Genomic DNA, 25757 nt, shown 5'->3' on the forward strand with positions numbered 1-25757 from the left:
TACTAAAAGTAAAAGTTAATCGATTTTAAAAACTGAAGCAAGTGAGCTATAAAAAAACATTAAAAATTAAAATGTATCATTTATACTCTATGATAAGCTAGTATATTTGTATTGCTAATCTGTGATCTGCGTCATATTAACTAATCTGTGTTATCTGTGGCTTGTTGTGAATACAAAAATATATGGAACGATTTTTGGCTATACTAAATTGTTAAAATACTATTTTAACAAAATAAATTGTAATATGTAAATAAAGTAATAGGTACGTAAATATATTTAAAAATAATGCGTGTGAGTGTGATAATTAGACATTTTGATACTATAATGGCTTAAGATTTTACTTTAAGTTGCGTTTTTAGTACAAAAATAACCTTAAAAAATATCATTTTCAATTTCGATTTTCTCAAAAACTACGCATTTTTGTTGGAAAAGAAAAGCAGTTTGTTAAGAAAATCCACTACCAGCTATCGATTAAACAGTACAAAATAATGAAATTCGGGGACATCGAATCAAATATGCAGCCAAATCCTTTTTTATTGCGGTTTGTTGCATTATTATATCTTCATCTTTTGATACAAGTCTCAGATTCATAAGTTTCAAATAAAACTGGAAATTGAAAAGAATCTTACATTTGGTTTTTATAAGATATTTCAATGCCACAATGAATTAACCTGCAAAATAAAGTTCAAAATTATCACAACAAGGAAAATAATAGCCCATTTAGGGGATTTCTTTTCAATTGAGTAAATGAGATTCTATGGAAGTTCAATGTATAGGTAGTTGTTAAAGTTAAGTAGTTGTTAAAAAAAAGAAAACAGCTTAATAATCATAATCATTGTAAAGAGTCTTATCAGTCAATTCATGAAAGACTAACTGGGTTTCAATTTGATGATAATATCATATTACAAGGCAAAAATTTGTTTAGTGGTGTTTTGTAGATTTGCAATGATAACTCAAAACTAATCCAGTTTCAAAAATTATTTCACCCACTCGTAGATACATTATGTCATTCCATACTTTCTTATTAATTAATTATTATATATCTATTAACAACATATACAGGGTGTAGTTTTGAAACAGGTTAGTACCTTAACCTGTATAAGATTATGCCTGCCCTTCTCAAAAATCCTTCCTTTATAATATAATGTTTCTTAATTCCTTCCAATCGGCAAAAGGAAAGTGGGTAGGCAGAAGAGGTGGGTGGACGACATAGAGAACATAGCAGGCAAAAAATGGATGCGTATGGCCCAAGACCTGTTCCGTGCAGTGGCGCTCGCGGCCGCTGTTCGCGGAGAGCCTGCTCCGGACGCGAGCCGCTTGGAGTGCACCCACCCATCATGCACTCAATTTGTTAAATAAATTCTTACGTGCTAAATGTGAAGTGGACCTATTTAATGTTAATATTGTATCGTTTGTCTCTAATTGTACCTTATTTTTAAGTCAGACTTTGTAATAATTTTTATCTTTGTGCGTGTTGGTATGTTTGTACTGTAAGTCAAAGATGAATAAATAAATAAAAAATAAAAAAAAAAAGACAGGGATCTTTGGTACAAGATGGAGGAGGCTTTTACCCATAAGGGGCCACATAACAAGGAATAGATAAAAAACTAAAATGTCATATGTATATGTATTTAATAGCTTTCCGCCCGCGGCTTCGCCCGTATTTTCAAAGATAAACCCGCATAGTTCCCGTTCCCATGGGATTTCCGGGATAAAACCTATCCTATGTGTTAATCCAAGTTACCCTCTATATGTGTGCTAAAATTCATTGTAATCGGTTCAGTAGTTTTTGCTTGAAAGAGTAACAAACATCCATACATCCATACAAACTTTCACATATTTTATAATATTAATAGGATTAATTGTAAGGTGGGATAAATAAAGCTTATTATTATTAATTCCTTCCAGGGAAGAGTCCCGTCGCATGTTCTACCATGCGTATAACGCGTACATGAACAACGCGTACCCGGCGGACGAGCTGATGCCGCTCAGCTGCCAGGGGCGCTGGCGGGGAGTCACGCCCAGTAGAGGGGACATGGACGATGTGCTGGGCAAGTGAGTATATGTCGTAACTTGAGTGGTTCTTGTATTGTATGGGGGTAACTGCTGGAACTCTGTAGAACTTGCATACTTGTTGGATACATTTGTGTATTGCATAGTGGAATTTCTCCTCTGTAGAAACTCCAGAATAGGTAGTAAATGGTACATGTTATGATGATTTAAAAGTGCTGCTAGTAGAAGACTAATTGAATTGATAAATGTTTGAGTTTTGATGCTTGAATATGCTCATATGTATTTATGGATAAAAAATATTTTTATATTAGTAATTTCCTCGGTATAGTTAGTTCTTGTTAGTTCTTATCTTCAGTCAGGGCTGAGTATTATAACATGTATAGTATGTACAGAGTAGTTTAAAGGATTTATTGTGTTTTAAAATGATATAGATTATAGCTAATTGTTAATGGGATTAAGAATGAACTTGGCTATTAGGAGAATTGTATTATTAGACTAGAGTAGATAATTTTTGAAACAAAAAAAAATCGCAGTCGGATGAAACCCATTAGAAAAGGAGGGGAATATGATAAAAATGTAAGGAAAAATAAATTACGGTCAATCCGAGTTCGGGAAGCGGGAGGGGGGAGCTTTTAAGAGAAAAAAATGGTTTCTCTCGATTTCCGACAAAACTACAAGTCCTATGGAAAAAAGTTCAATGGCAAAGTTGTAGGTAATTAAAAGTTCTACAACTTTTTTATTCACAATTTTTTCACATAACCTAAAAATTTAGGTGAAAAATTCAAAAAACCAAGTTTTTGGTCTTTTATTTCTATCTACTTCAAAATTTATTTTTTTTCTACGAAATTTGGTGGAAACTTACTTTATTATGTCCCAAATACACTGTAATTTATTTGATTGAAAATATTTATTTTTTCGCCTTATTTTGAATTAATACCAAAAAAACAACCTAATTTTCAATCGAAAAGTCACCCGTCAAAATATCAGCTTTTTTCAAAAACTTGGGGTGCCTTTTATTCATTGAAATCTCTACTTTCATATAGTGTTAAAAAAATAAACACCACCATAGTAAATGTTCTCAGGAAATGCATACAAACAGTGTGAAAATTAGCTTTTACTAAATCAGGCACACTTCTCGAACTACCTGAAATGTTTTTATCGACATCATTTTGCTTTTGAATATGCTGTAAAATATTAAACTTAGAACAGATAATTATTTTTCTTTTGAAATATTACCGAAAAGCCGATACAAGAGAAGATATAGAGTTCAAGAAGTGTGCCTGATTTAGTAAAAGCTCATTATCACACTGTTTGTACGCATTTCCTGAGAACATTTACTATAGTGGTGTTTATTTTTTTTACACCATATGAAAGTAGAGATTTCAATGAATAAAAGGCACCCCAAGTTTTTGAAAAAATCTGATATTTTGACGGGTGACTTTTCGATTGAAAATTAGGTTGTTTTTTTGGTATTAATTCAAAATAAGGCGAAAGAATAATTATTTTCAATCAAATAAATTACAGTGTATTTGGGACATAATAAAGTAAGTTTCCACCAAATTTCGTAGAAAAAAAATAAATTTTGAAGTAGATAGAAATAAAAGACCAAAAACTTGGTTTTTTGAATTTTTCACCTAAATTTTTAGGTTATGTGAAAAAATTGTGAATAAAAAAGTTGTAGAACTTTTAATTACCTACAACTTTGCCATTGAACTTTTTTCCATAGGACTTGTAGTTTTGTCGGAAATCGAGAGAAACCATTTTTTTCTCTTAAAAGCTCCCCCCTCCCGCTTCCCGAACTCGGATTGACCGTAATTTATTTTTCCTTACATTTTTATCATATTCCCCTCCTTTTCTAATGGGTTTCATCCGACTGCGATTTTTTTTATCTTTTCATTATTTTCAAAGGCTTCTACCCCAGTCTATATGTACATTGTACATATATTTATTATACGATTTTAAATTATTTTTTTTTATTTAAAATTTTCGAATGTTTATCTTCTCGTAGCGCCGGTACAGATACAGTAATTTTACTAATTGTGTCTAATTCTGTTGTCAATATTATGTTTTCGATAATGGTACGGGAGCTATTAACGTTAAAAAAAAAGTCATTTTAGTATAGTTGGTTTTTTGATATACTGTTCCTCTTGCTATTTCGGTTAGAGTCCGGGCTGTCTGGCTGGTCGCAGTGGTTGCGTTTTTTAGTGCGCATCTTATCTGCACAGGATAATTTCCTTAATTTTAAGTCATTTTTTAACGCGTAATTTGTAATATTTTGCCTTTAGATAGATCCATCAGACATAATTTTTTTATTGCAAGACGTTTTTTTCGTTGTTAAATAGGTGCCAGACGCAATTTTTTATTTCGTTTTTATAAAAAATTCAAATTATTTTAGAATGTCTGTAAATTTCATATTATGTTCTTCAAACATAATATAATCTAAAATTAATTAGCCAGACGCTAATTCGATTGTTAAGTATTAAATATGTACGAATAAAAACGTAGTGAAAGTAGGTAAGTATAACAATTTGGTGATTGTGTATATGGAGAGATAGTTTAAAGTGCAAGAGAGATAGAAAGGGTCGGCCGCGAAAATTAAATAACAATAAAAAATAACTTTTTTTTTTCGAAAATATACGATGCATAGAAATTGAATTGTTCCTACTCTAGGATTCCCTGTGTTGTGGGAACAAGTACCTTCCATTGGTACATTTTATTCCTTAGGCTAAAAAATAAACTATTAGGGTACATCAACAATCTTCTATACAAAACAATTTTTTTTATAACTAACTAGCGACCCGCCTGGCCCTGGCTTCGCACGGGTGCAATGCTGATACTAAATACACTACAGAAAAACTGTGAACGTTGAATATAAAAACATAGCGGCCCGCTCCGGCTTCGCACGGGTATAAAATATATAGCCGGGCGGCCGGCCGGTACCACCGCAAACGCTACGTCCCGCAATTTTTAAATCTGTAATATCTTCGAAAATATTCACTTAAATCATACGGTGTAAAGGGCCATATAGATCTATATTAAATGAACAATGTATTCAAGGTCTTTAATTGGTTAAGGATTAATGCTGTACCTATTGGTTAAAATCGCTTCGAAAATTAGCCATTATTATTTGTCGTAAAAAGTAAATGACAAAAAAAGTTATTGTGGGTTATCCATAAGAGATAGACATATACCATCACGGACTTTTCTGTAGACCTTTTCAATGTGTACTATTATAGTTAGTACAATATTTTGATAAAACTCGTAGGGTTCAGCCTGCGTTTGCACTGTATGTGGAAAAAATGTAATTATTTACGACATCACATTAGAAACCTCAAAAATAACAGTACTTTTCCACTATTTAATGGGTGTTATTATACATATAAACCTTCCTCTTGAATCACTCTATCTATTAAAAAAACCGCATCAAAATCCGTTGCGTAGTTTCAAAGATTTAAAGGGACATAGGGACAGAGAAAGCGACTTTGTTTTATACCATGTAGTGATGATGATAACAATATTAATTCATTAATCTTAATATACAGGGTGTAATCGTTAAGTGTGCACAGGCGATTATTCCGTAACTATTACAGATATCAAAAAACTTTAAACTGATATCGAAAGTACTTAACCTAATGAGTAAAATGGCCATAATAAATTTTTAAAAATAATACGAGAAATATCTAAAAAATTAACTTTAAACCCTCCCATACATTTAGTATGAGATATGAATATCCCATGTACATGGGTTGATCCAAAAGTAATGATAATCAATATTAAACAAGGTCATTACAGTTAAAATAATTATGTATTTCTCTAGATAGTCTTCTAACTAGATAATATACTTCGATATTTTTTTTCCTTAACTTATAAAAAAAAAACTTTGACTTCATCTACAAAAACCCCTCAAAATCGGCCATCACTTCGCTGTCGTCTTAAAATTTCTTGTATCGACGGTGTTTCTTGTGCCGAGGTAAGAGATAGAATTAACTAGGAGCTAGATCTTACAAACAGGGTGGGTGTTCAAGCATTTTCAATGCCGATTTTTGATTGGCAGCCATCGCAACTGACGCTTTGTGATCTGGTGCGTTGTCTTGGTGAACCAACATTCAAGACCGAAGTTTGCCATGTCTCTTTTTCTTACTAACCTACCCGCAATCTTTTAATTTGGTCTGTGTAGTAAGAGCCCTGTGTAGTAGTGGCTACCTTCTTAAAATATTCCACATTTCTTCAGCGTCCCAAAAAACTACGGCTTTAATCTATCCCACTAATTTTCACTTTGAAAATCTTCACCGTCACTTTGGAAGCTCGCATCCAGGCCATTGATTGTTTCTTGGTTTCAGCATAAACATGGTGAACCCAGGTAACGCCCATGGTCACAAATCGTGACAAAAAATTATCCTGATCTCATTAAAAATTTAGAAATTCACCCTCTAAATGTCGAATCGTTGTTTCTTCTTTTCGTCGGGAAACATTCTGGCTCGCACTGTTCACATTAAAATTAATATTAATACTTGGAAACGTGGCCTGTAGATATAACTTTTTTGTGATAACTTAGTGATTACATGAGCAAGCATAAAACATTTATTTTATATTTTTATGTGCACAGGAAATACCCAATTATCATTACTTTTGGATCAACCTATACATTTAATATGAAAGATTTTAGCTTTTTTTTTGTTTTTTTGGTTTTCTGCTTTAATTACTTCGCAAATTTGGAGGGAAGTTCATTTAGAAACTATAAATAGAGCTCCTCATTGTATTGCACAATAAGGACGTCACTTCGAAAATCTACTATGAATACAAAATGTATGGGAAATAAATTGTATGGGAGCGTTTAATGTAACATTTTTGGTTATTTCCCGTTTTATTTTTAAAAAATTATTATGGCCATTTTACTCATTAGGTTAAGTACTTTCGATATCAGTTTAAAGTTTTTTGATATCTGCAATAGTTACGGAATAATCGCTTGTGCACACTTAACGATTACACCCTGTATATACATAAATCTCGTGTCATAATGTTTGTCCTCAATGGACTCCTAAACCACTTAACCGATTATAATAAAATTCGCACACCATGTGCAGTTCGATCCAACTTGAGAGATAGGATAGTTTAAACATGTAGGTACCACGGGCGAAGCCGGGGCGGACCGCTAGTATACTAGCTATATAAATTCATGCTAACTACTTTAGTTAAATTCAATACAAACTTAAACATGCGAGTGTGTACTGTGTGTGTGTTCACGTGTGTGTGTCTTGTGTGGTGTGGTGTGTGTGTGTTGTGTGTGTGTATGTGTGTACATCATTATTGAAACCAAACTAATTTTCTAGTTGTTTACAGATGATGGAATATTGGAAAACAATAACAATTCCTTAGACGATAACATAAATAATTCTGACAGTGTGAGGGAAGATGATGATGATTATGAAGATGGCTTTTTAAATTTAACAATGTAATTGTTTAACCTTCATTGATATAGATTTTATTCTATTTTCAATGTATGGTACACTTTTATGTTTTTTTTTCATTTTAGCTTTTATTTATAAGAACAAGTGTAAATAATATTGTATTCTTGCAATTATTTCCTGTCGCATAATTAAAATACACTAGCTGATGAGCTGCATGCTTCATTACTTTTTTTTATTTATACACATTATTTAATACTTAACAATCGAATTAGCGTCTGGCTAATTAATTTTAGATTATATTATGTTTGAAGAACATAATATGAAATTTACAGACATTCTAAAACAATTTGAATTTTTTATAAAAACGAAATAAAAAATTGCGTCTGGCACCTATTTAACAACGAAAAAAACGTCTTGCAATAAAAAAACTATGTCTGATGGATCTATCTAAAGGAAAAATATTAAAAATTACGCGTTAAAAATGACTTAAAATTAAGGAAATTATCCTGTACAGATAAGATGCGCACTACTAAACGCAACCACTGCGACCAGCCAGACAGCCCGGACTCTAACCGAAATAGCAAGAGGAATAGTATATCAAAGAACCAACTATACTAAAATTCTCACTTGTCAACGTCGGTAGCTCCTATACGATAATTGCCCGCGCAAATGTTGATTGGACAGGTGAAAACTGCGATAGCGCCACAATATTAGCGCCGTGTGCTATCAAGGTCGCGAGGAAAGAAGTTTCCCGCCACGTTCGACGTTTTTATTGGCTGTGCGATTTCAATACGTTCGATTCTCGAACGTTCTAGAACAAAGTCAAATTTCCCTCCAAATCCTTAAATGCGAAAGTCTGTGGAAAACTAAGTTTGTTTATTAAACTATGTTTGTTTACTCATTAACGAAAAAAATACTTGACGGATTTGGATGAAACTTTACATTATGCATCATCATACCTAGATAGGTGATACTTGATCATACGGGTACGTATGCGGGTGAAATTGCGCGGGCATTAAGCTATACTTGTTATATACTTACTCGTTAGATAGTGTCGGAGGGTTATATAAACGATAAACTGTATGTTTGATTGACATGACAATTTTTCCATCAGTAACACCGCAGCGAAACGAGTGCAAATTGCTGGTAATAGTCCTGACGGTTCTACATAGTTCTAGAACTATGTTTAAACGCTATCTATGTATACAATTTGCATAACAGTTGTGTGAATGTCATTTGAGATAATGGCTTTGTACTTGAGAACGATCGATTTTCGATTACAATGTTATCGGACGTCTTGATATGATCGAAGAATCGTATTCCGATACGTTAAATGAGTTGCATTGCTCTCTACGAATTTGTAATATTAGATACCCACCTACGCATGTGGTCTTTATTATAAACTGGGGAGATTATGGCTCAAGTATTATAAATGAGAAAGACTGTCTGGTGGCCTGTCTGCATGCATAATACTGAACCGATTTGGATAAAATTTAGGAAAAAGATATAGTTTAAAAAAGGACATCGGATAGTTTACCCGGAAATCCCATGGGTACGTGAACGTATTCGGTTTGGTTTTTGACTACGCGAGCGACAAAGCTAGTAACATACACAATTACATGATAAGTGAATGTTTTCTGAATTACTGAAACGATTTTTTTTTGGGAATATAATTATGAAGGCCTTGGCGAAATATTTTAAATGCTTTATATTTATGAAAAAAAAAGTGTGCTATTGCGAATTTATTACGAATACTTTAAATTGGAAATGTATTTGCATAGCTTAGATAAGGTTATGTATAAATATTTTGTGCGTTATCTTTATGGGTGTTAATAATTTGAATTACTTTCAATGTTTGTTTCTTTGATTTTCCTTTTTTTTCACAATAAATTGGTGAAAAGCTAGTATTAGATTATGTATTAGGTAGTAAAAAAAATGTTGTTTATCGGGCAATATCAAAAGCTTTGACCGCCTCCTTGGTGCAGTAGTTGACGCGTGAGCGTAGAACCGAAAGGTCCTGGGTTCGATTCCCGGTGAAGACGAAGAAAAAAAATGTCTCGTTCTGGCAGGACACAGAAGCATAGATTCAGATGGCTGATCACCTACTTGTCCCTAAAGAAAATCGATCAGTGAAACAGATGTATGAATAATGAATCTGCCCCTTACCCCCTAGGAGGGACGGGACTTCACACAATATCAAAAACTACCAAACTGAATTATAGTAAATTTGTTAACTACCTACATTATATTTGGTTAGCAACAAGTACACTAGTATTATTAAAAAATAAGTTAACCCAAGCAAAGCAGCGCACATACATCTAGCAAGAAATAATTGCTAAATTCAAGGAACATTTAATTGCTTTTGCGATAAATTTTATGCTATAGCGAAATTTTATTACTGTTTTTAATAACAATTTTTGTTTACAACATTTTTTGGAAATGAAAACGATTTCTTTTTATTCATAACAATCGTGAATAATGCCATTTGAATTACTATGTTCATCAGAGAATGTTTTTACAAGTATATTGTGAAATAGTATTTTAGTTTGCTCATTTAAACAAATAGACAGGATATTTATCCTGTATAGCTCTTTTTTCTCATATGCAATGAATACGAATTCCGACTCATGTTGGTCATGGAATATATCCATTTAACTTATTGATAACTCATTAAGAAATCAGTAAGTACAGTGGCCATCAGCGCTGTGTTTGAAACATGCAGCTGTTATCGAGCGATGCAATACATGCGAAGGAAGGCGCGGACCGGAATATAGAAATAATAGGCCAAATAGCATTTTAGGGTTTTACATTTTGATGTCCTGTGGCTATGGATCTATAGTTATGTTAGAATCGGAAGAGTTTGTTGTCTCGGTAGTCTCAGGATCCACTAGTCCGATTTGAAAAATTATTTCACTGTTACATAGGCCTTTTATCGAGATAGGCAACCATAGTAAGACTGATTAAAACCATGGGGAACAGCTAATTCTGTGTACCTGTTTCACAGACTGGCAAATACACAGTCTTGAGCTTATACGTCTCAAATCCACCAACGATTTGGGTTAAAGGATTGAAAATATTCAAAATAGTTGAAGACCCAGTGTCAAAAGCTTTTACTTTTTTCAAAGATTATATTCTTCATGATGATGAAAGATTTACTGGTGGTCTTATCCGCGACTGAAACGCGGGAAATAGTTTATATTTGTATAAGTTTTAAGATAATTGAGCTGTAATATGTGCCATCAAACAAGTTACAATACACAATATGAAGTTATTATATTGACCTATTTTTATTTTAGTACATAAATCCATAGTAATGTTATAAATGCGAAAGTAACTCTGTCTGTCTGTCTGTTACTCAATCACGCCTTAACTACTGAACCAATTTGCATGAAATTTGGTATAGAGATATTTTGATACCCAAGAAAGGACATAGGCTACTTTTTATCCCGGGACATAGGATAGGTTTTATCCCGGAAATCCCACGGGAACGGGAACTATGCGGGTTTTTTTAGACTGCGCGGGCGAAGCCGCGGGCGGAAAGCTAGTAGTAGATAAGTAAAATACACCATATAAACTTATGAATCGATCTGTTATTAATAAATTGGTAACAAAATTCCTTTCAGCTTCTCACTAACCCTGGTGGACAGCCTGGATACATTAGCCGTGATGGGAGACTTCTCCGAGTTCAGCCGAGCCATTAAACTGGTGATCCGTGACGTCACGTTCGATCATGACATCATTGTCTCGGTTTTTGAGACGAACATACGGATGGTTGGGTATGTATCTATCGATCTGTCTATCTATCTAAATATATAATAGATACATATATATCATCATCAATCCATATGTGTTCCTACTCCTGTGACACGTACCTCTTTTGAGAGTACAGACCATAATCCACCTCGCTGGCCAAGTGCGGGTCGTCGAACATTTGATTCTTCGACATGTAGGTATACTCACGATGTTTTCCTTTACCGGCTGGAGCATAGGTGATTTTATAACATGTGTAGCAAAATTGAAAAATCTGAAAATATTTTCATCACGCTCGCGTGGCTTGTATATATTATAACGTACGTGGATAATATTAAAAATCCTAAGAGTTTGTTTGTTTACATTTTTAATCATATTTTACCAATATCTCCACATGATATGATCCACATTATATTAACTTTTAAAGAGCTTAACATGTTCAGAACAACAAAATATAAAAGTTTGGAAAATCCAAAAGTGCACGACTCATAATGCTCATTTAATTATGAAATATATATATAAAAAAAAAACTTATTGTAGTTTTCGTTTTTTATTAATTGCAATTAAACGACACTGAATTAATTAATCATTCGCATTCAGTGACCTACAATCGTCGATTAGAATATTTAAAAAATAATTTGGAAAATCCAAAAGTGCACGCCTCATAATTTTTTTTTAATAAATATTTATTAATTATTATTTTTGTTTATTTAATAACAATTAAACCACATCGAATCAGACCCTGAAAAATGAAAGGGTTCTATTCCTGAGCATACTCAAGCGTAAGAGAAAAAAAAAGACTCGATTAGTAAAGTATTTCGGTCGCTATCGTGTTAACAAGAAAAAGGATCCGCACATACAGACACACGGACGTCCAAGACAGAACTTTTTTAAACTGTTTTTTAACTAGTTTAAATAACAAAAATGACATCAAAAATATCATGAAAGTTAAAAATAGTGTTTTTTCTTAATATGTGTGTGTATGTATTATCTTACAAGTGCAATGTATGATACATAAAGACATTTTAAGTTTGTTAAATCAGATGTTTTGCGCGAAGTGACAGTAGTACCCACCTCAACGCTTCGCTTATGAGGCGTGCAAAAATTTAACTCAAATGATGGATTTTTTCACAAGTTATAGTGTTTTCAGGTTTCACACATGACGGACAGGAAAATTTTTTGACCTATTTCGGTGTTTTTTTCCAATTCTATTGAAGTAAATCAATTTTTAAAAAGTATGGGATTAATCTCCATTAAATTATCTCGACAATAGTATGCAAAATATCTTGATTCCGTGAACTAACAAGGCTATAATAATAAGAATAGCTGCAAAAATGAGGCGAAAAAAATTTTTCGATCGTAAAGCACTCTCTGATGCTTCGCATGAGTCGTGCAATATTTCAATGAAAATAATGTGGTCTTGTTTTTCTTTACCGGTGATAATCTAGTATCACCGAAATAACCTACTTATAGTTTTCTTATGTTCAGTTATCACTGGTTTAAGCCAGAGCATCCTGCTGTCTCTTCCCTGCATAGGCTAAGATCTTAAAAATTGCGCAAATATTCTCGATGCGGTTTTTTATAGATGGAGTAGTTTAAGTAATTTAACTATTGTTATCAGAATTGCAACCGCACTTGGCGGGTCGCTATATTGAAGTGAAATTCTGCTGTTCAATGTCTAAATAAATATTTCACATCATTATAATATTATCCTAAATAGTCAATAATATATACTAAATTGGTATTTCAGATGTAATCATCCTAAACTCAAATAGTTAACAATGTAAACTTTATTTCAGAGGGCTTCTATCAGCACACGTTTTGGCGACAGCCCTCAAGAACGAAGTGCCAGCCCTGCATTGGTATAACGGGGAGCTTCTACAGAAAGCTGAAGACCTGGGCAGAAGGTTACTGCCCGCTTTCAATACGTCTACAGGCATTCCACATGGCAGGGTAAGGGTTTAGTTTAATTTTAGTTTAAATCCATCAGGCCCCGGAATCACAGACACAATAGAAAATCTATTGTGTCGCGGCCGGATCTGGCCGTTCGGGGCTCAATGGGTTAAATAAGAAAAACAGAAAATACATTTATTATGGGCACAAACATATAAAATAAGAGACATTATAGGTAAAATACTTCTAAAATAATAATAAAATTATAATAAATGCCATAATTAGGCCTACCACTCAGTGTAATATCACTGATTTTCAGTGGATGCTTATTGAAAGTGGATGTGTTCAATGTTCATACTCAAACTATTAGTATTTAATATATTATGGCTATTCAATGTAATACAAACAATATTATATACTTTACAGTTATATAACATACTAACTGCTCCGCGCGGTTTCACCCCCGTGGCTCCTCTCCTGTTGGTCGTAGCGTGATGATATATAGCCTATAACCTCGATAATTGGGCTATCTAACACCGAAAAAATTTTTCAAATCGGACCAGTAGTTCCCGAGATTAGCGCGTTCAAACAAGCAAACAAACTATTCGGCTTTATTATATTAGTATAGATATATAACATAAAGCACATTTTAATCAACAAAGCCGTTAAAAGGGTATGTTTATTACAAACATTTACAAAACTGGTTCTCTTAAAACAAGAAAACAATGATTTAAGCCACAATTGTCATTATTATGCAGCTTCGTCAAGGTGTATGTAATACAATGTATCTATGGTAAAAGGAAAGTATGCACACTGTCAAGATCACAAAGCTATAAAGTGTAGGAATTAATTAATTATCCTTTTATTTTAGTAACCTTGATGAAACTGCATAATAATGATCATAGTGTCATATAGAATTGTCTTGTTTTTAGAAAGCGTACTCCTCCCTCAAAGGCCGGCAACGCACAATCATCGCTTTCTGACAGGCGACGCGAAAGCTCGTTTGCCAGCATAGCCATAAAAAAGAATTTATGTTTGTTTGCTTGTTACGATTTAACTCAAAAACTACTCGCCCAGAAAGCTTATCTTAACCGAGTAATATGTGCTTTTTATCCTGAATGAAGCCGGAGCAAGCGGCTAGTCTTCAAATCTTCATTCATAAGTTTTATTATTTACACAAATATTTTTTGAAGTGAAAACTTCTTTAGCGGCGTTGAGCACTTTTTCTGTAATGGGTATAAAATCTTAAACTCGCGTCAGGACACGTGACCTGATCGAAAAAGCGTAAGACGGATACCATTCCAAAATATCAAACATGCTCAACGTTAATAATCAAGTTTTCACTTCTGCCGGCACTCCCCCAGTGCAACCCGTCTTTTTTTTTTAATTTGTGATTTATTATATTCAATTTATTTGCTCTCCTTCCAAGGTGAACCTCCGCCACGGTATCCGAGGGTTGTCAGAATCACGGGAAACTTGCACCGCGTGCGCTGGGACCATGATACTAGAGATGGCAGCCCTGTCGCGATTAACTGGTAACCCTGTGTTCGAGCAGAAAGCGCACAAAGCTATGGACGGCTTGTGGAAGATTCGGCATAGTTGAGAAATAGATTATATTTAAAAAACATGTATTTTTTTATACGCACTTAATATATAATTGTATATTTATTATATTCTATAAAAAGTACGGTACTCGAGCAATAATTTTGAATGTCATTGTTTTAGTTTTGCACGCCTCATAAGCGAAGCGTTGAGGTGGGTACTACTGTCACTTCGCGCAAAACATCTGATTTTTCAAACTTAAAATGTCTTTATGTATCATACATTGCACTTGTAAGATAATACATACACACACATATTAAGAAAGAACACTATTTTTAACGTTCATGATATTTTTGATGTCATTTTTGTTATTTAAACTAGTTAAAAAACAGTTTAAAAAAGTTCTGTCTTGGACGTCCGTGTGTCTGTATGTGCGGATCCTTTTTCTTGTTAACACGATAGCGACCGAAATACTTTACTAATCGAGTCTTTTTTTTTCTCTTACGCTTGAGTATGCTCAGGAATAGAACCCTTTCATTTTTCAGGGTCTGATTCGATGTGGTTTAATTGTTATTAAATAAACAAAAATAATAATTAATAAATATTTATTAAAAAAAATTATGAGGCGTGCACTTTTGGATTTTCCAAATTATTTTTATAATGCTAACAGGATTTTTACGAATTATGAAACATTTTGAATTTCAAGCTTAGTTTCCCGCGTGGCAGGTGCCATTGTAGGTACAATAGTCTGTAATATTTATCTCTGTATCAAATTTCATACAGATCTGATCAACATTACATCTGTCTTTTGTCGAACAACGTAACATAATATTTTATTACTATAAATAATAATTAGTTCTTTGTTTTCTTGTCTCTTATTTAAAGCAACATCAAAATTGATGAAAAAAGATAGAATGCGCCCTATATTAATAATCACTACATAGTATAAAACAAAGTCGCTTTCTCTGTCCCTATGTCCCTATGTATGCTTAAATCTTTAAAACTACGCAACGGATTTTGATGCGGTTTTTTTTTATAGATAGAGTGATTCAAGAGGAAGGTTTTAGTATATAATTTATAATGTTTTAGACAAAGCGAGCGAAGCCGCGGGCGGAAAGCTAGTTTTATAATAATTTCGTTTATAACAAAGATTGTTTCATCCATCTATTATACTTATAATATTTTTTTTTTCAGAACTTCCGACCTAATGGGCACAGTGATAAACATCCACTCAGGTGACTGGGTCCGCAAAGACTCCGGTGTAGGCGCGGGCATAGACTCGTACTACGAGTACTGTCTCAAAGCGTACATCTTGCTCGGAGACGAGAAGTACCTGGCCAGGTTCAATAGACACTATAACGCGGTCATGAAGTACATAAGCAGGGGTCCCATTATGCTGGCCGTGCATATGCATAGGTGAATATGAACAAAATTTTTGGGTAAAAAATTATTTTTGTGACCGATTGTGCGATTAATTGAAAAAGAGTACAGATTACAGGTTAAAAGAGTACAGTTTCTATTCTTTATAAATTAATATTTATTAAGCATTTGAATGCTATAAATTCAAAAATATCAATTTCAAAGAGTACAGAATGATTTTTTTCTAGTGAATTTACTAATTCCTTTTCTTTCCATAATTATTGACCATTTTTAACTTTCTGTTTGCACTATTCAGTTAAAATCTTAATTTCTATAGATATATGAAATGAATGCTTATTTCCCTTGGTCACGCGTGGACGGGTAGACCGATTGCCATAATTATTTTTTTGTTGTGTTTGTAATAGTCAGGAGAAGCATCTTATGAAAGAAAACTTAATAAATTTGCGCTAGACATAGAGATAATTAAGAAAGCAACGGCTATTTAAAGTTGACAAGGTATACGCTTTTACAATAGAATTCCTCATAATATTAAAGAGTTTAGTAGTTCTAAATTTAAAACTTATATAAAGAATGTACTAGTTCAGAGAGCGAAACGAGCGTGAAGAGTTCAGAGAACAGTATTCAGGAATATATGGACGATAAAAACCCATGGAGGGTTGTCGCGTAAAAACCACAGTTCTTTGGCATATTATGATAATAATGTTACATATTATGTATTTTGTAAAATTAAATTGTAAAATTGACATGATTTAAAAGAGCAACTATGGAGTTTCTTGCCGGTTCTTCTCCGTAGATACTGCTTTCCGAATCGGTGGTAAATTTTAAAATATGTAATGACGTTTCAAAAGTGCTTCTAGAAGAAGTCTAATGGAATAAATAAATGTTTGAGTTTGACGGTCACGTTTGTTGGGTCAGTTAGTAACACAAGGATTTCATCAAAATTCTCATTTAATAAACATTTAATACCGTACCTTTTAATCAAACAGAAACATGTTTAAACATTTCATTGCTCGTTTGTAATCCTTCGCACTTGTCTGGTTTTGGCTTCAATGTATTAATATATATAGTAGTAGTAATATATATAGTAATATATATAGTAAATCTTTTTATAATTAGATATGTATGGTTTTCACGCATAAACTACTGGACCGATTTTGATGAAATTTGGCACAGATAATCTTTAGACCCTGAGAAAGAACATAGGCTACCTTTTATTGCGAAATATGTACCACGGGCGAATCCGGGGCGGACCGCTAGTTCAATATAAAGTGACAACATACTTTCGTTTAGATGTCTAAACTTACACACAATAGTTTCCTATAAGTCTAATATTTCTTATCACATTTCTACATGCGTTTTGTCCTCATCTTTCGAAATGTATTTTATTCCTAATACTACATTAGCGCATCTCGACTACAACCATTCAACGAGATACAACGTCACTTTGCATCACCTGTCTAAAAACACTTAATACACAAACTTTTTAAACCATGTACACTTAACCCATTGAGCCCCAAGCGGCCCGATCTGTCTCAGACACAATAGATTTTCTATTGTGTCTGTGCTTCCGGGGCCTGAGTTACTAATCTCCAGCTATTTTGTCACATATATCCATAAAATAGAATGTGTAGAATCAACAAAGCTAAAAACAGTGTAATATTTATGGCTATTAAAATATACATATAATAAAATACCGGACAATTTCAAGGAACTACCAGTAAATCTTTTCAAAAATAAACTGACGAACTGGTTAATGGTAAAACAATTTTATGACATTGAAGAATTTATGACTTTGAAGTAGTGTAAACTGAATTGTGTGTGATATAATCGTGTTAATCGTAGTGCGTTCGCGTAATTGTGAAAATTGAATTGTGTGTACATTTAAATAATTAGACTAATCAACTTTCTTTTCAATATTTGCACACCCAATCAATGTTTAGAATGTATTAGCCACATAATATTGTAATTAAAACATCTATAATTTGTAACCAGAGGCGGCTCGTGACAAAATTTTATGGGTGTTCACTTGAAATAAAACACTGAAAATACATGGTGTAAAGCAGTACAATTTATTAAAAAAATTACTTATAAAGGAAATGCAAAGGTACGTCTTTCTTTTTGGTGTGCAAAAATATCTATACTAGCTTTACGAATGTCTTGTCGTCCGATAGACGCCAATTGCAGTTCATTCAACAAATGGTACCGAGATTGTGAATGTTTTTTCATCTTGATTGAAAGATGTCCTAAGTCGTCAACGCCCGTTTCAGTCCAAGCACTCTCACCTCCGCCGGCCGCGCCCGCTTCAAATAAAAGACACGGAAAACAAAATAGTTTGTTGCTTTCATCACAACCACGAGTATGATTTTATTATAATTATTTATGGGAGTTCACTGCACCAGCGCTCCTTAGGGCGAGCCGCCTCTGTTTGTAACTACATTCTTGCAAATAAATATAATTTGAATTTGAATTTGAATATTGCAGAACGTGTCCGAACACAGCATCCCTAGTGGCTGAGAAAGTCCGTCGTCCAATGCGACAAATGCTTGGCAGTACGGCCGCCAGACCGCCGGCCAGACTCCGGCCACTCAATGACCCGAGGCAGATACACGCATTGGCTGATATGGGGATATCAGTGCTCACGCTGCCCGATGGGAGGGTGCAACTACTCTATACGGCTATTACGGTGACGTGTTTTTGTTTTAAATCCAAATATAATTATGAATACAGGAGGTTGTCAATTGTATATGTATGTCGAGGCCATATCGTAGATTTGCTCATTTCATGATATGATCGGTCATTTCGTGAAATGGTCGCATTTCATGGACCAAGAAATGGGTCCGATTTGAAATTTTTTTGGGATTAGTGCGTTCAAACAATCAAACTCTTCAGCTTTATAATATTAGTATAGATAATATTTATTAAGTACTAGCGATCCGCCCCGGCTTCGCCCGTGGTACATATTTCGCAATAAAAGGTAGCCTATGTTCTTTCTCAGGGTCTAAAGATTATCTGTGCCAAATTTCATCAAAATCGGTCCAGTAGTTTATACATACAAACCTTTCCTCTTTATAATATTAGTATAGATTAGAACAATCCATATGGTACAAATTTTACATAATTCCAAATATTTCCCTGTATCAAGCATGGACTTACTATCAAAGTCCTTATGACAATTGGATTTTGCTTACCATTTGGCACAAGCGAAAGATACCCGCGCTCTATAGCTTTGTAATATATATTCTTAGGGGTGAACCGATTTAAATTTTGTACAGTTCTGGCCATTTAACGGTAAAATTAAAGAATAAATATGATTCTTACCAACGATTAAAAGTTGAAAAGAAAACACTAATTAATTTTATAAATACCTCGATTCCAGGCTAAATCCCAAAAAGACGCAGCGGAGGGGCTCACATTTATGCGCGAAATGTCTAAATGGAACGCACTCAGTGACACGGAAAATGGCGTAGTTGCGGCAGGAGTCAAAATCAACGACAAAATCTTCCCAGCTGGCCCTGGCCATTTCGGGAAAGAAATAACCGGCAACGAAAGATACGTGGGCACAGTTAACTTCGCGTATCCGTCAGATGCATGTTCTGCCATCAAGAATAAAGACGAAATTTCTGGAAAGTTTTCAATTGCCAAAAGGGGACAGTGCACCTTCGCACAAAAGGTCCGAAACCTTCAAGATGCTGGAGCACATTTGGCCATAGTCCTGGACAATGTTAAAGAGTCGACTCACGAAAGCACAGCTCTCTTCGCTATATCCGGAGATGGAAAAGATGATATACAAATCCCAGCGGTATTCCTTTTCTCCAAAGAAGGAGCTTTCCTCAAAGCGGCGCTCAAAGAAAATCCAGGATTGATTCTAGTGGTCGGAGAACTCTAGTCCATGAAGCGAGAATACGAGAACAGCTGTGATAACGGGAACTGCGACTTACTAGAGAGTCCGGTGTCAATGGACAAGGAGTCGCTTGACTTGAAACGCGTTCTGAGCCAATTAATAACGCAATTTGAACGCAAATTAAAAAAACCAAGTTTTTGGTCTTTTATTTTTATCTACTTACTTCAAAATTTATTTATTTTCTACGAAATTTGGTGGAAACTTACTTTATTATGTCCCAAATACACTGTAATTTATTTGATTGAAAATATTTATTTTTTCGCCTTATTTTGAATTAATACCAAAAAAACAACCTAATTTTCAATCGAAAAGTCACCCGTCAAAATATCAGCTTTTTTCAAAAACTTGGGGAGCTTTTTGTTCATTGAAATCTCTACTTTCATATGGTGTAAAAAAATAAACATTACCATAGTCTCGCGGTGCGCCGATTAACATAGGTGTTCCGCAGGATCTATCTTAGGACCGTTTTTGTTCTTAGTGTATATTAATGACCTACCCTATTATTTGCAGGATATGTGTGAAATAGTACTGTTTGCAGATGACACCTCATTAATATTTAATGTGGATAGATATGACACAAATGTTGACGAAGTAAACTCTGCTCTTTTACGCATATCCGATTGGTTTAATGCTAATAATTTACTATTAAATGCAAAAAAAAAAAACAAATTGTGTAGAATTTATCCTCCCAAATGTAAAAAAGGTGAAAAGGAATATTATTTTAAACGGGGAGGTATTATACCCTGTGGAATCGACTGTTTTTCTTGGTTTGACACTAGATGAGAAGCTACAATGGGGGGCCCATGTTACCACCACCGCTGCTAAGCTCAGCTCAGCTGCATATGCAGTTAGAAGAATAAGGCATCTCACCGATGAAGAGACGGCTAGATTGGTTTACTTTAGCTACTTTCATAGCATTATATCCTATGGAATTCTACTATGGGGCAGGGCTGCAGATATAGAAACTATATTTATATTACAGAAAAGAGCCATACGCTCTATATATAATTTGCGTGCTCGAGACTCACTAAGAGATCTCTTTAAGAATACTCAAGAATACTGGTATCCTTACTGTACCGTCGCAGTATATATTTAATAATATTTTATATGTACACAATAACGCTTACTTACACACAAAAGTAGGAGATAGACATTGTTATGATACAAGAAACAGAAATAAAATTGAAATTCCATTTTTCCGGCTAGCTAAAGTTAAAAAATCATATTATGGGTCAAGGTATACGCTTTTACAACAGAATTCGACATAATATTAAAGAGTTTAGTAGTTCTAAATTTAAAACTTATATAAAAAATGTACTAGTTCAGAGAGCCTATTACAGTATTAAGGAATATATGGACAATAAAAACCCATGGAGGGTTGTCGCGTAAAAACCACAGGACAGTTCTTTGGCATATTATGATAATAATGTTACATATTATGTATTTTGTAAAATTAAATTGTAAAACTGACATGATTAAAAAGAGCAACTATGGAGTTTCTTGCCGGTTCTTCTCCGTAGATACTGCTTTCCGAATCGGTGGTAAATGTTAAAAATATGTAATGACGTTTCAAAAGTGCTTCTAGAAGAAGTCTAATTGAATAAATAAATGTTTCAGTTTGATTTGCGCGGTTGTATGAAGCTTTGTCTATATATGTACCTATACTATTTGATTACTTAGGTACGTGCAGTAACGTTTGCTCATCTATTGTTAAATTATTGTTTGTATTAATTGTCGGACTGTAAATTTAAGTTTAAGCAAAGAATAATTACTAGTAGCTAGCTAGTTTAAGTAAAATTAGTTGGGTTTATTTGAATTATTTGTCAGGCGCTCGTTTTATATTAATTATTATGATGTAAGAAAAACAGTATCTAAAAATAATTTGGCTACAAATTAATAATTTTCAAATCGGACCAGTAGTTCCTGCGACTAGCGCGTTCAAACAAACTAACTCTTCAGCTTTATAATATTAGTAGGGATAAATCATATTTTCTTACAGCCCGAGGCAGTGGTCCCTTCAACATCATCAAGCGCACCTCATGAGGGAATGTTGGACATCGATTGATTTACTAAATTTAGTTAAATTATATAACATTACATTATTATAATAAATAATTTAGATCCCTATAAATTACAGTGATGAATTAAAGCACGTAAGTACACTGTACAGCTCCTCAAAGACAAGAATGTCTGAGAACTGTAATATCGTTACCACACATCAACACTAGCGATACAACTCTCCCTTTTTTAAGAGAAGTTTTAGACTTTGAAGCTTGAGTAACAATCTACCTTTATAGGTGATAATTCATGTAAGTTGACTAGTAATCTATACATATAATAAATTATAATATAAATACTGTTAAAAATAATTAATGTTGTAATTATTATAGACCATGATTTTTAGTTTTTTCTATTTCGAACCAGCGTGGTCACCCCACAGAAAAAGACAAAAAACATAACCGACGTCTTTCAAGGTCATATTTTTTTGCTTCACTGCAATCTCCAGTGTTTTACATAATATAAAGCTGGGTATCGACTTCGCGCTCCTGGCGCGCGCGCCATGAATGACCGCGCCGAGAGTGCGCTCCGCGGAGCGCGTTCCAAATAATTGAAGTATATCAACTAAGCGCGCCTGGCGCGCGTGGCAACTGTTCCAGTGTTTGACCGTTCATCATGGAAGCGTCGTGTACGAGCAGCAGCAGCTATTGTAATTATTATACACAGCATAATAAAAAAGAAAAAACAGAAACGTCAAGTGCGTTGGTGGATAAAAGAGCTGTACCGAAAAAAAATGCAGTATGGAGTGACACTTATAAGAGACATGCAGTTCGAAGTGATAGAAGACACAATAAAAAACTTCAAAAGAATGTCTACAGAAGATTTTTATTACTTGCATAACTTGATAGAGCCAAAGGTGAAAAAAATGGACACCCAGTTTCGCGAAGCTATTACAGTGACTGAAAGGCTAGAGACAAGCTTGCAATACCTGTTCAGAGTTTCAAAGCAGTCTATATTATCAAGGATAGTCCCAGAATTATTATTCGGAGCGCAACAAACACAAAAAATACGACAAACCCGTCTCCATTGGCGCGCGCGCCACGTTTGATGCGCGGTAAAAAACCGACACCCGACGGAACGGACCGCTCCGCGTTCGACCGCTCCAACGAACATTTTGGCGCGCGTTCCAAACTGGTATCCATTTCGCGCGGCTGGAGCGCGCGCCAATGTTCGACCTCTTGGAGCGCGAAGTCGATACTCAGCTTAAGCTTCTCGATACAGTATCATCCGTTGGTACAATCTCTGAAATAAATATTCATGACTTTTATCATTCCTGATATAGCGAGCCTTTAAAATATGCTCATACTTTTTATGCTTCATAAGAATGTATGTATTATTTTTAAAAGGAAGCTTTATTAAATCGGGCTTTTTTAAATAATTTATCTGATTCTACAGTAGGTATATTAACTATATTCTTATGAAAAGTGTAGGTAATCTGTTTCCTAAAAACATGAATTAACTCACATGAATTCATCCTCCTTCATATTATTATTAAATATCATGCAATTGAACGCCAATATGATATCGAAAGGGATTTTTAAAGAGGGATGTTTACAAAAAAGAAAAAACCAAAATATTTAAACATTACTTTATTTCCTTAAAATAAAATTCAATACAGTTGATCACACAGTTGATCATAATACGAAAATACGTGACATATGAGGGATTTAAAATATGCTAGAAACTCGATGTATAAAACGAAAGTTTAAATATCAATATATATATATATACTTAGTATAATCTATTGCTGCTTAACTACCAACGCGATATATGAATTGAACCCGTGTACATCTAGCGACGAATGAGCAATCAAAGTGCACTTAATTCGATTATTTACTGATACTGTATATTCCTAGATTATAAAGTAATACCAGTCATAGGCCTTGGCATCGATTGACGATTCCTCGGATGCCGATCGAATTCTGGACCGATTTCTCAATAAACATACGTATGAGGTACGACCCGTCGTCGGTCGTAGGTACTATAATGCCTTGTTGTTGCAGTATTGTTTCCAACGTGGAAAAATAACTAGCGTCTAGCGCCATCGCCCATCACCTTCCCGCACTGGAAGTAATACTGCTATTCGATGATGTTATAACACTGTATCATTTATCCAAAACAAAATACGCAGCTCAAATAATCACTTAGTTACTTCTATATTGAGAGGATGGTCCAACGTCTAGTCGTACATTAATATAATCGAAATATTGCAAACTAAAACCTGTGAATAGCATACTAATTATTTTCTTTACGGAAGCAGATCAAACATAGGCTACTCAACTACTACTACTGAAAAATAAAACGGTTATACAACTAAACTAAAAACGTGAATTATTCTTATAATCAGAGTGCATTATTAATTATAAATTCATAAGAAACGATCATAGCTGACATGGATTTGAGTAAAGTCAAAAATTAAATTCCGCTGCCATTCATTAAATGTAAATCCATGTCAGCAATGAAGCATTAGCAGCATCAGTATAAATCCAAGAAGCAAATGTTCGTACAAAACACTTCACACTTAGTCTTGCCGTAAATATTGATACAAGAAAAAAATAGTTGCATAGAATTATAATTGTTTATCTGTATTAATAATACAAATATTAGGAGTTTGTTTGTTCTTCTTTTCTCTGTATCTCCTTATTTCATTGAAGTTTGAACACCGATTGACTTCAAAATTGTTAACATTATTTACGACCAGACAAGTATATCATATAAAATTCGTTACGTCTAAAATCAGCGCTTGGCCTCGTGCTAATCTATACATATAATAAATCTGTAGAAGGGTCAATTCTGTACATTGAAAATATTGAAAAAATAAATAGCAGGGGGTGTTACTGGATCGATACCAAACCCAAATATGTGATTAAAAAAAATTTTGTCTGTCTGTCTGTCTGTCTGTCTGTCTGTATGTGAAGACATCACGTGAAAACTAACGGTTCGATTTCGATGAAACTTGGTATAATTATACCTTATTATCCTGGGCGTAAAATAGGATACTTTTTATCCTGAAAAAATACGAAGAAAAAAAATAATCTTAATTTTTCAGTTTTATCCATAGACGTTGTTCTGTAGAACAGCGAACACACGTTGGGTATTATTATAGGCCTAGCCGTATTTGAGTCCAATAGATATTTATAAGATGTTATTGTCAGAGTTACTCAAAATGGAGAAATAAACCATCCACGCGAAGACCGACATCCGCGCGGACGGAGTCGTGGGCGGAAGCTAGTATAATAATAAAAGAATACAAACAATGATTTCGCTATTGCACGCTGGTTGTCCCTCGTATTCTGAGCGATAATATATTAAAATAATTACAATAATTATATATTAAAACATTAATATAATAATTTCATCAATAATTTCATTTCATTTCAATAAATAAATATTTCTGCAGTTAACTCAAAGCAGTAAACACTTGTTGGAGAAAATCATGGACATATAAAAAAAGACGGACGCCGTTTTAGGCGCGGGACATATACAAGCGCCGCGGGCGCGCTGCCGGCGTGCATCGGGTGCGCTATTGTCATTTTGTATGAAATAATTTTGGAAAGGCGCAACCTTGGCGCAACCTTGGCACAACCGTGGCGTGCCGTCTCGACGCCTCACAGTGTAAGTGACATATCACACTAGCGGATTGCGAGCGGTTTCAAAGCGGAGCGGGTGCGCAACGAATACGTTGCGGTTGCGCAGCGAATTCGTTGCGGACGCGTGGCAGATGCGCAACGTTTACGTCGCAGTCATGTACACTCATTAACAAAATGGAATCCGTGCTGGTTGTTACTTATAACTTGTGATAGTATAATAAT

At 34.2% G+C, this 25757-nt stretch overlaps 1 pseudogene across 1 annotated transcript; it reads left to right on the forward strand.

Moving 5' to 3' along the window:
• The first annotated feature begins 1911 nt into the window (after positions 1 to 1911).
• On the forward strand, positions 1912 to 20931 carry LOC149490978 (ER degradation-enhancing alpha-mannosidase-like protein 3; annotated as a pseudogene). Its single transcript, XR_016316251.1, has 7 exons — positions 1912 to 2055; positions 11045 to 11197; positions 12971 to 13124; positions 14494 to 14657; positions 15801 to 16022; positions 18468 to 18669; positions 19363 to 20931. The product of XR_016316251.1 is annotated as an ER degradation-enhancing alpha-mannosidase-like protein 3 (transcript).
• The last annotated feature ends 4826 nt before the right edge of the window (positions 20932 to 25757 follow it).

Source organism: Colias philodice, chromosome 1 (assembly GCF_061535455.1).
Source record: "Colias philodice isolate Cphi_HAF_F1 chromosome 1, ilColPhil1 Martin Lab GWU primary, whole genome shotgun sequence".
Lineage (NCBI taxonomy): Eukaryota > Metazoa > Arthropoda > Insecta > Lepidoptera > Pieridae > Colias > Colias philodice.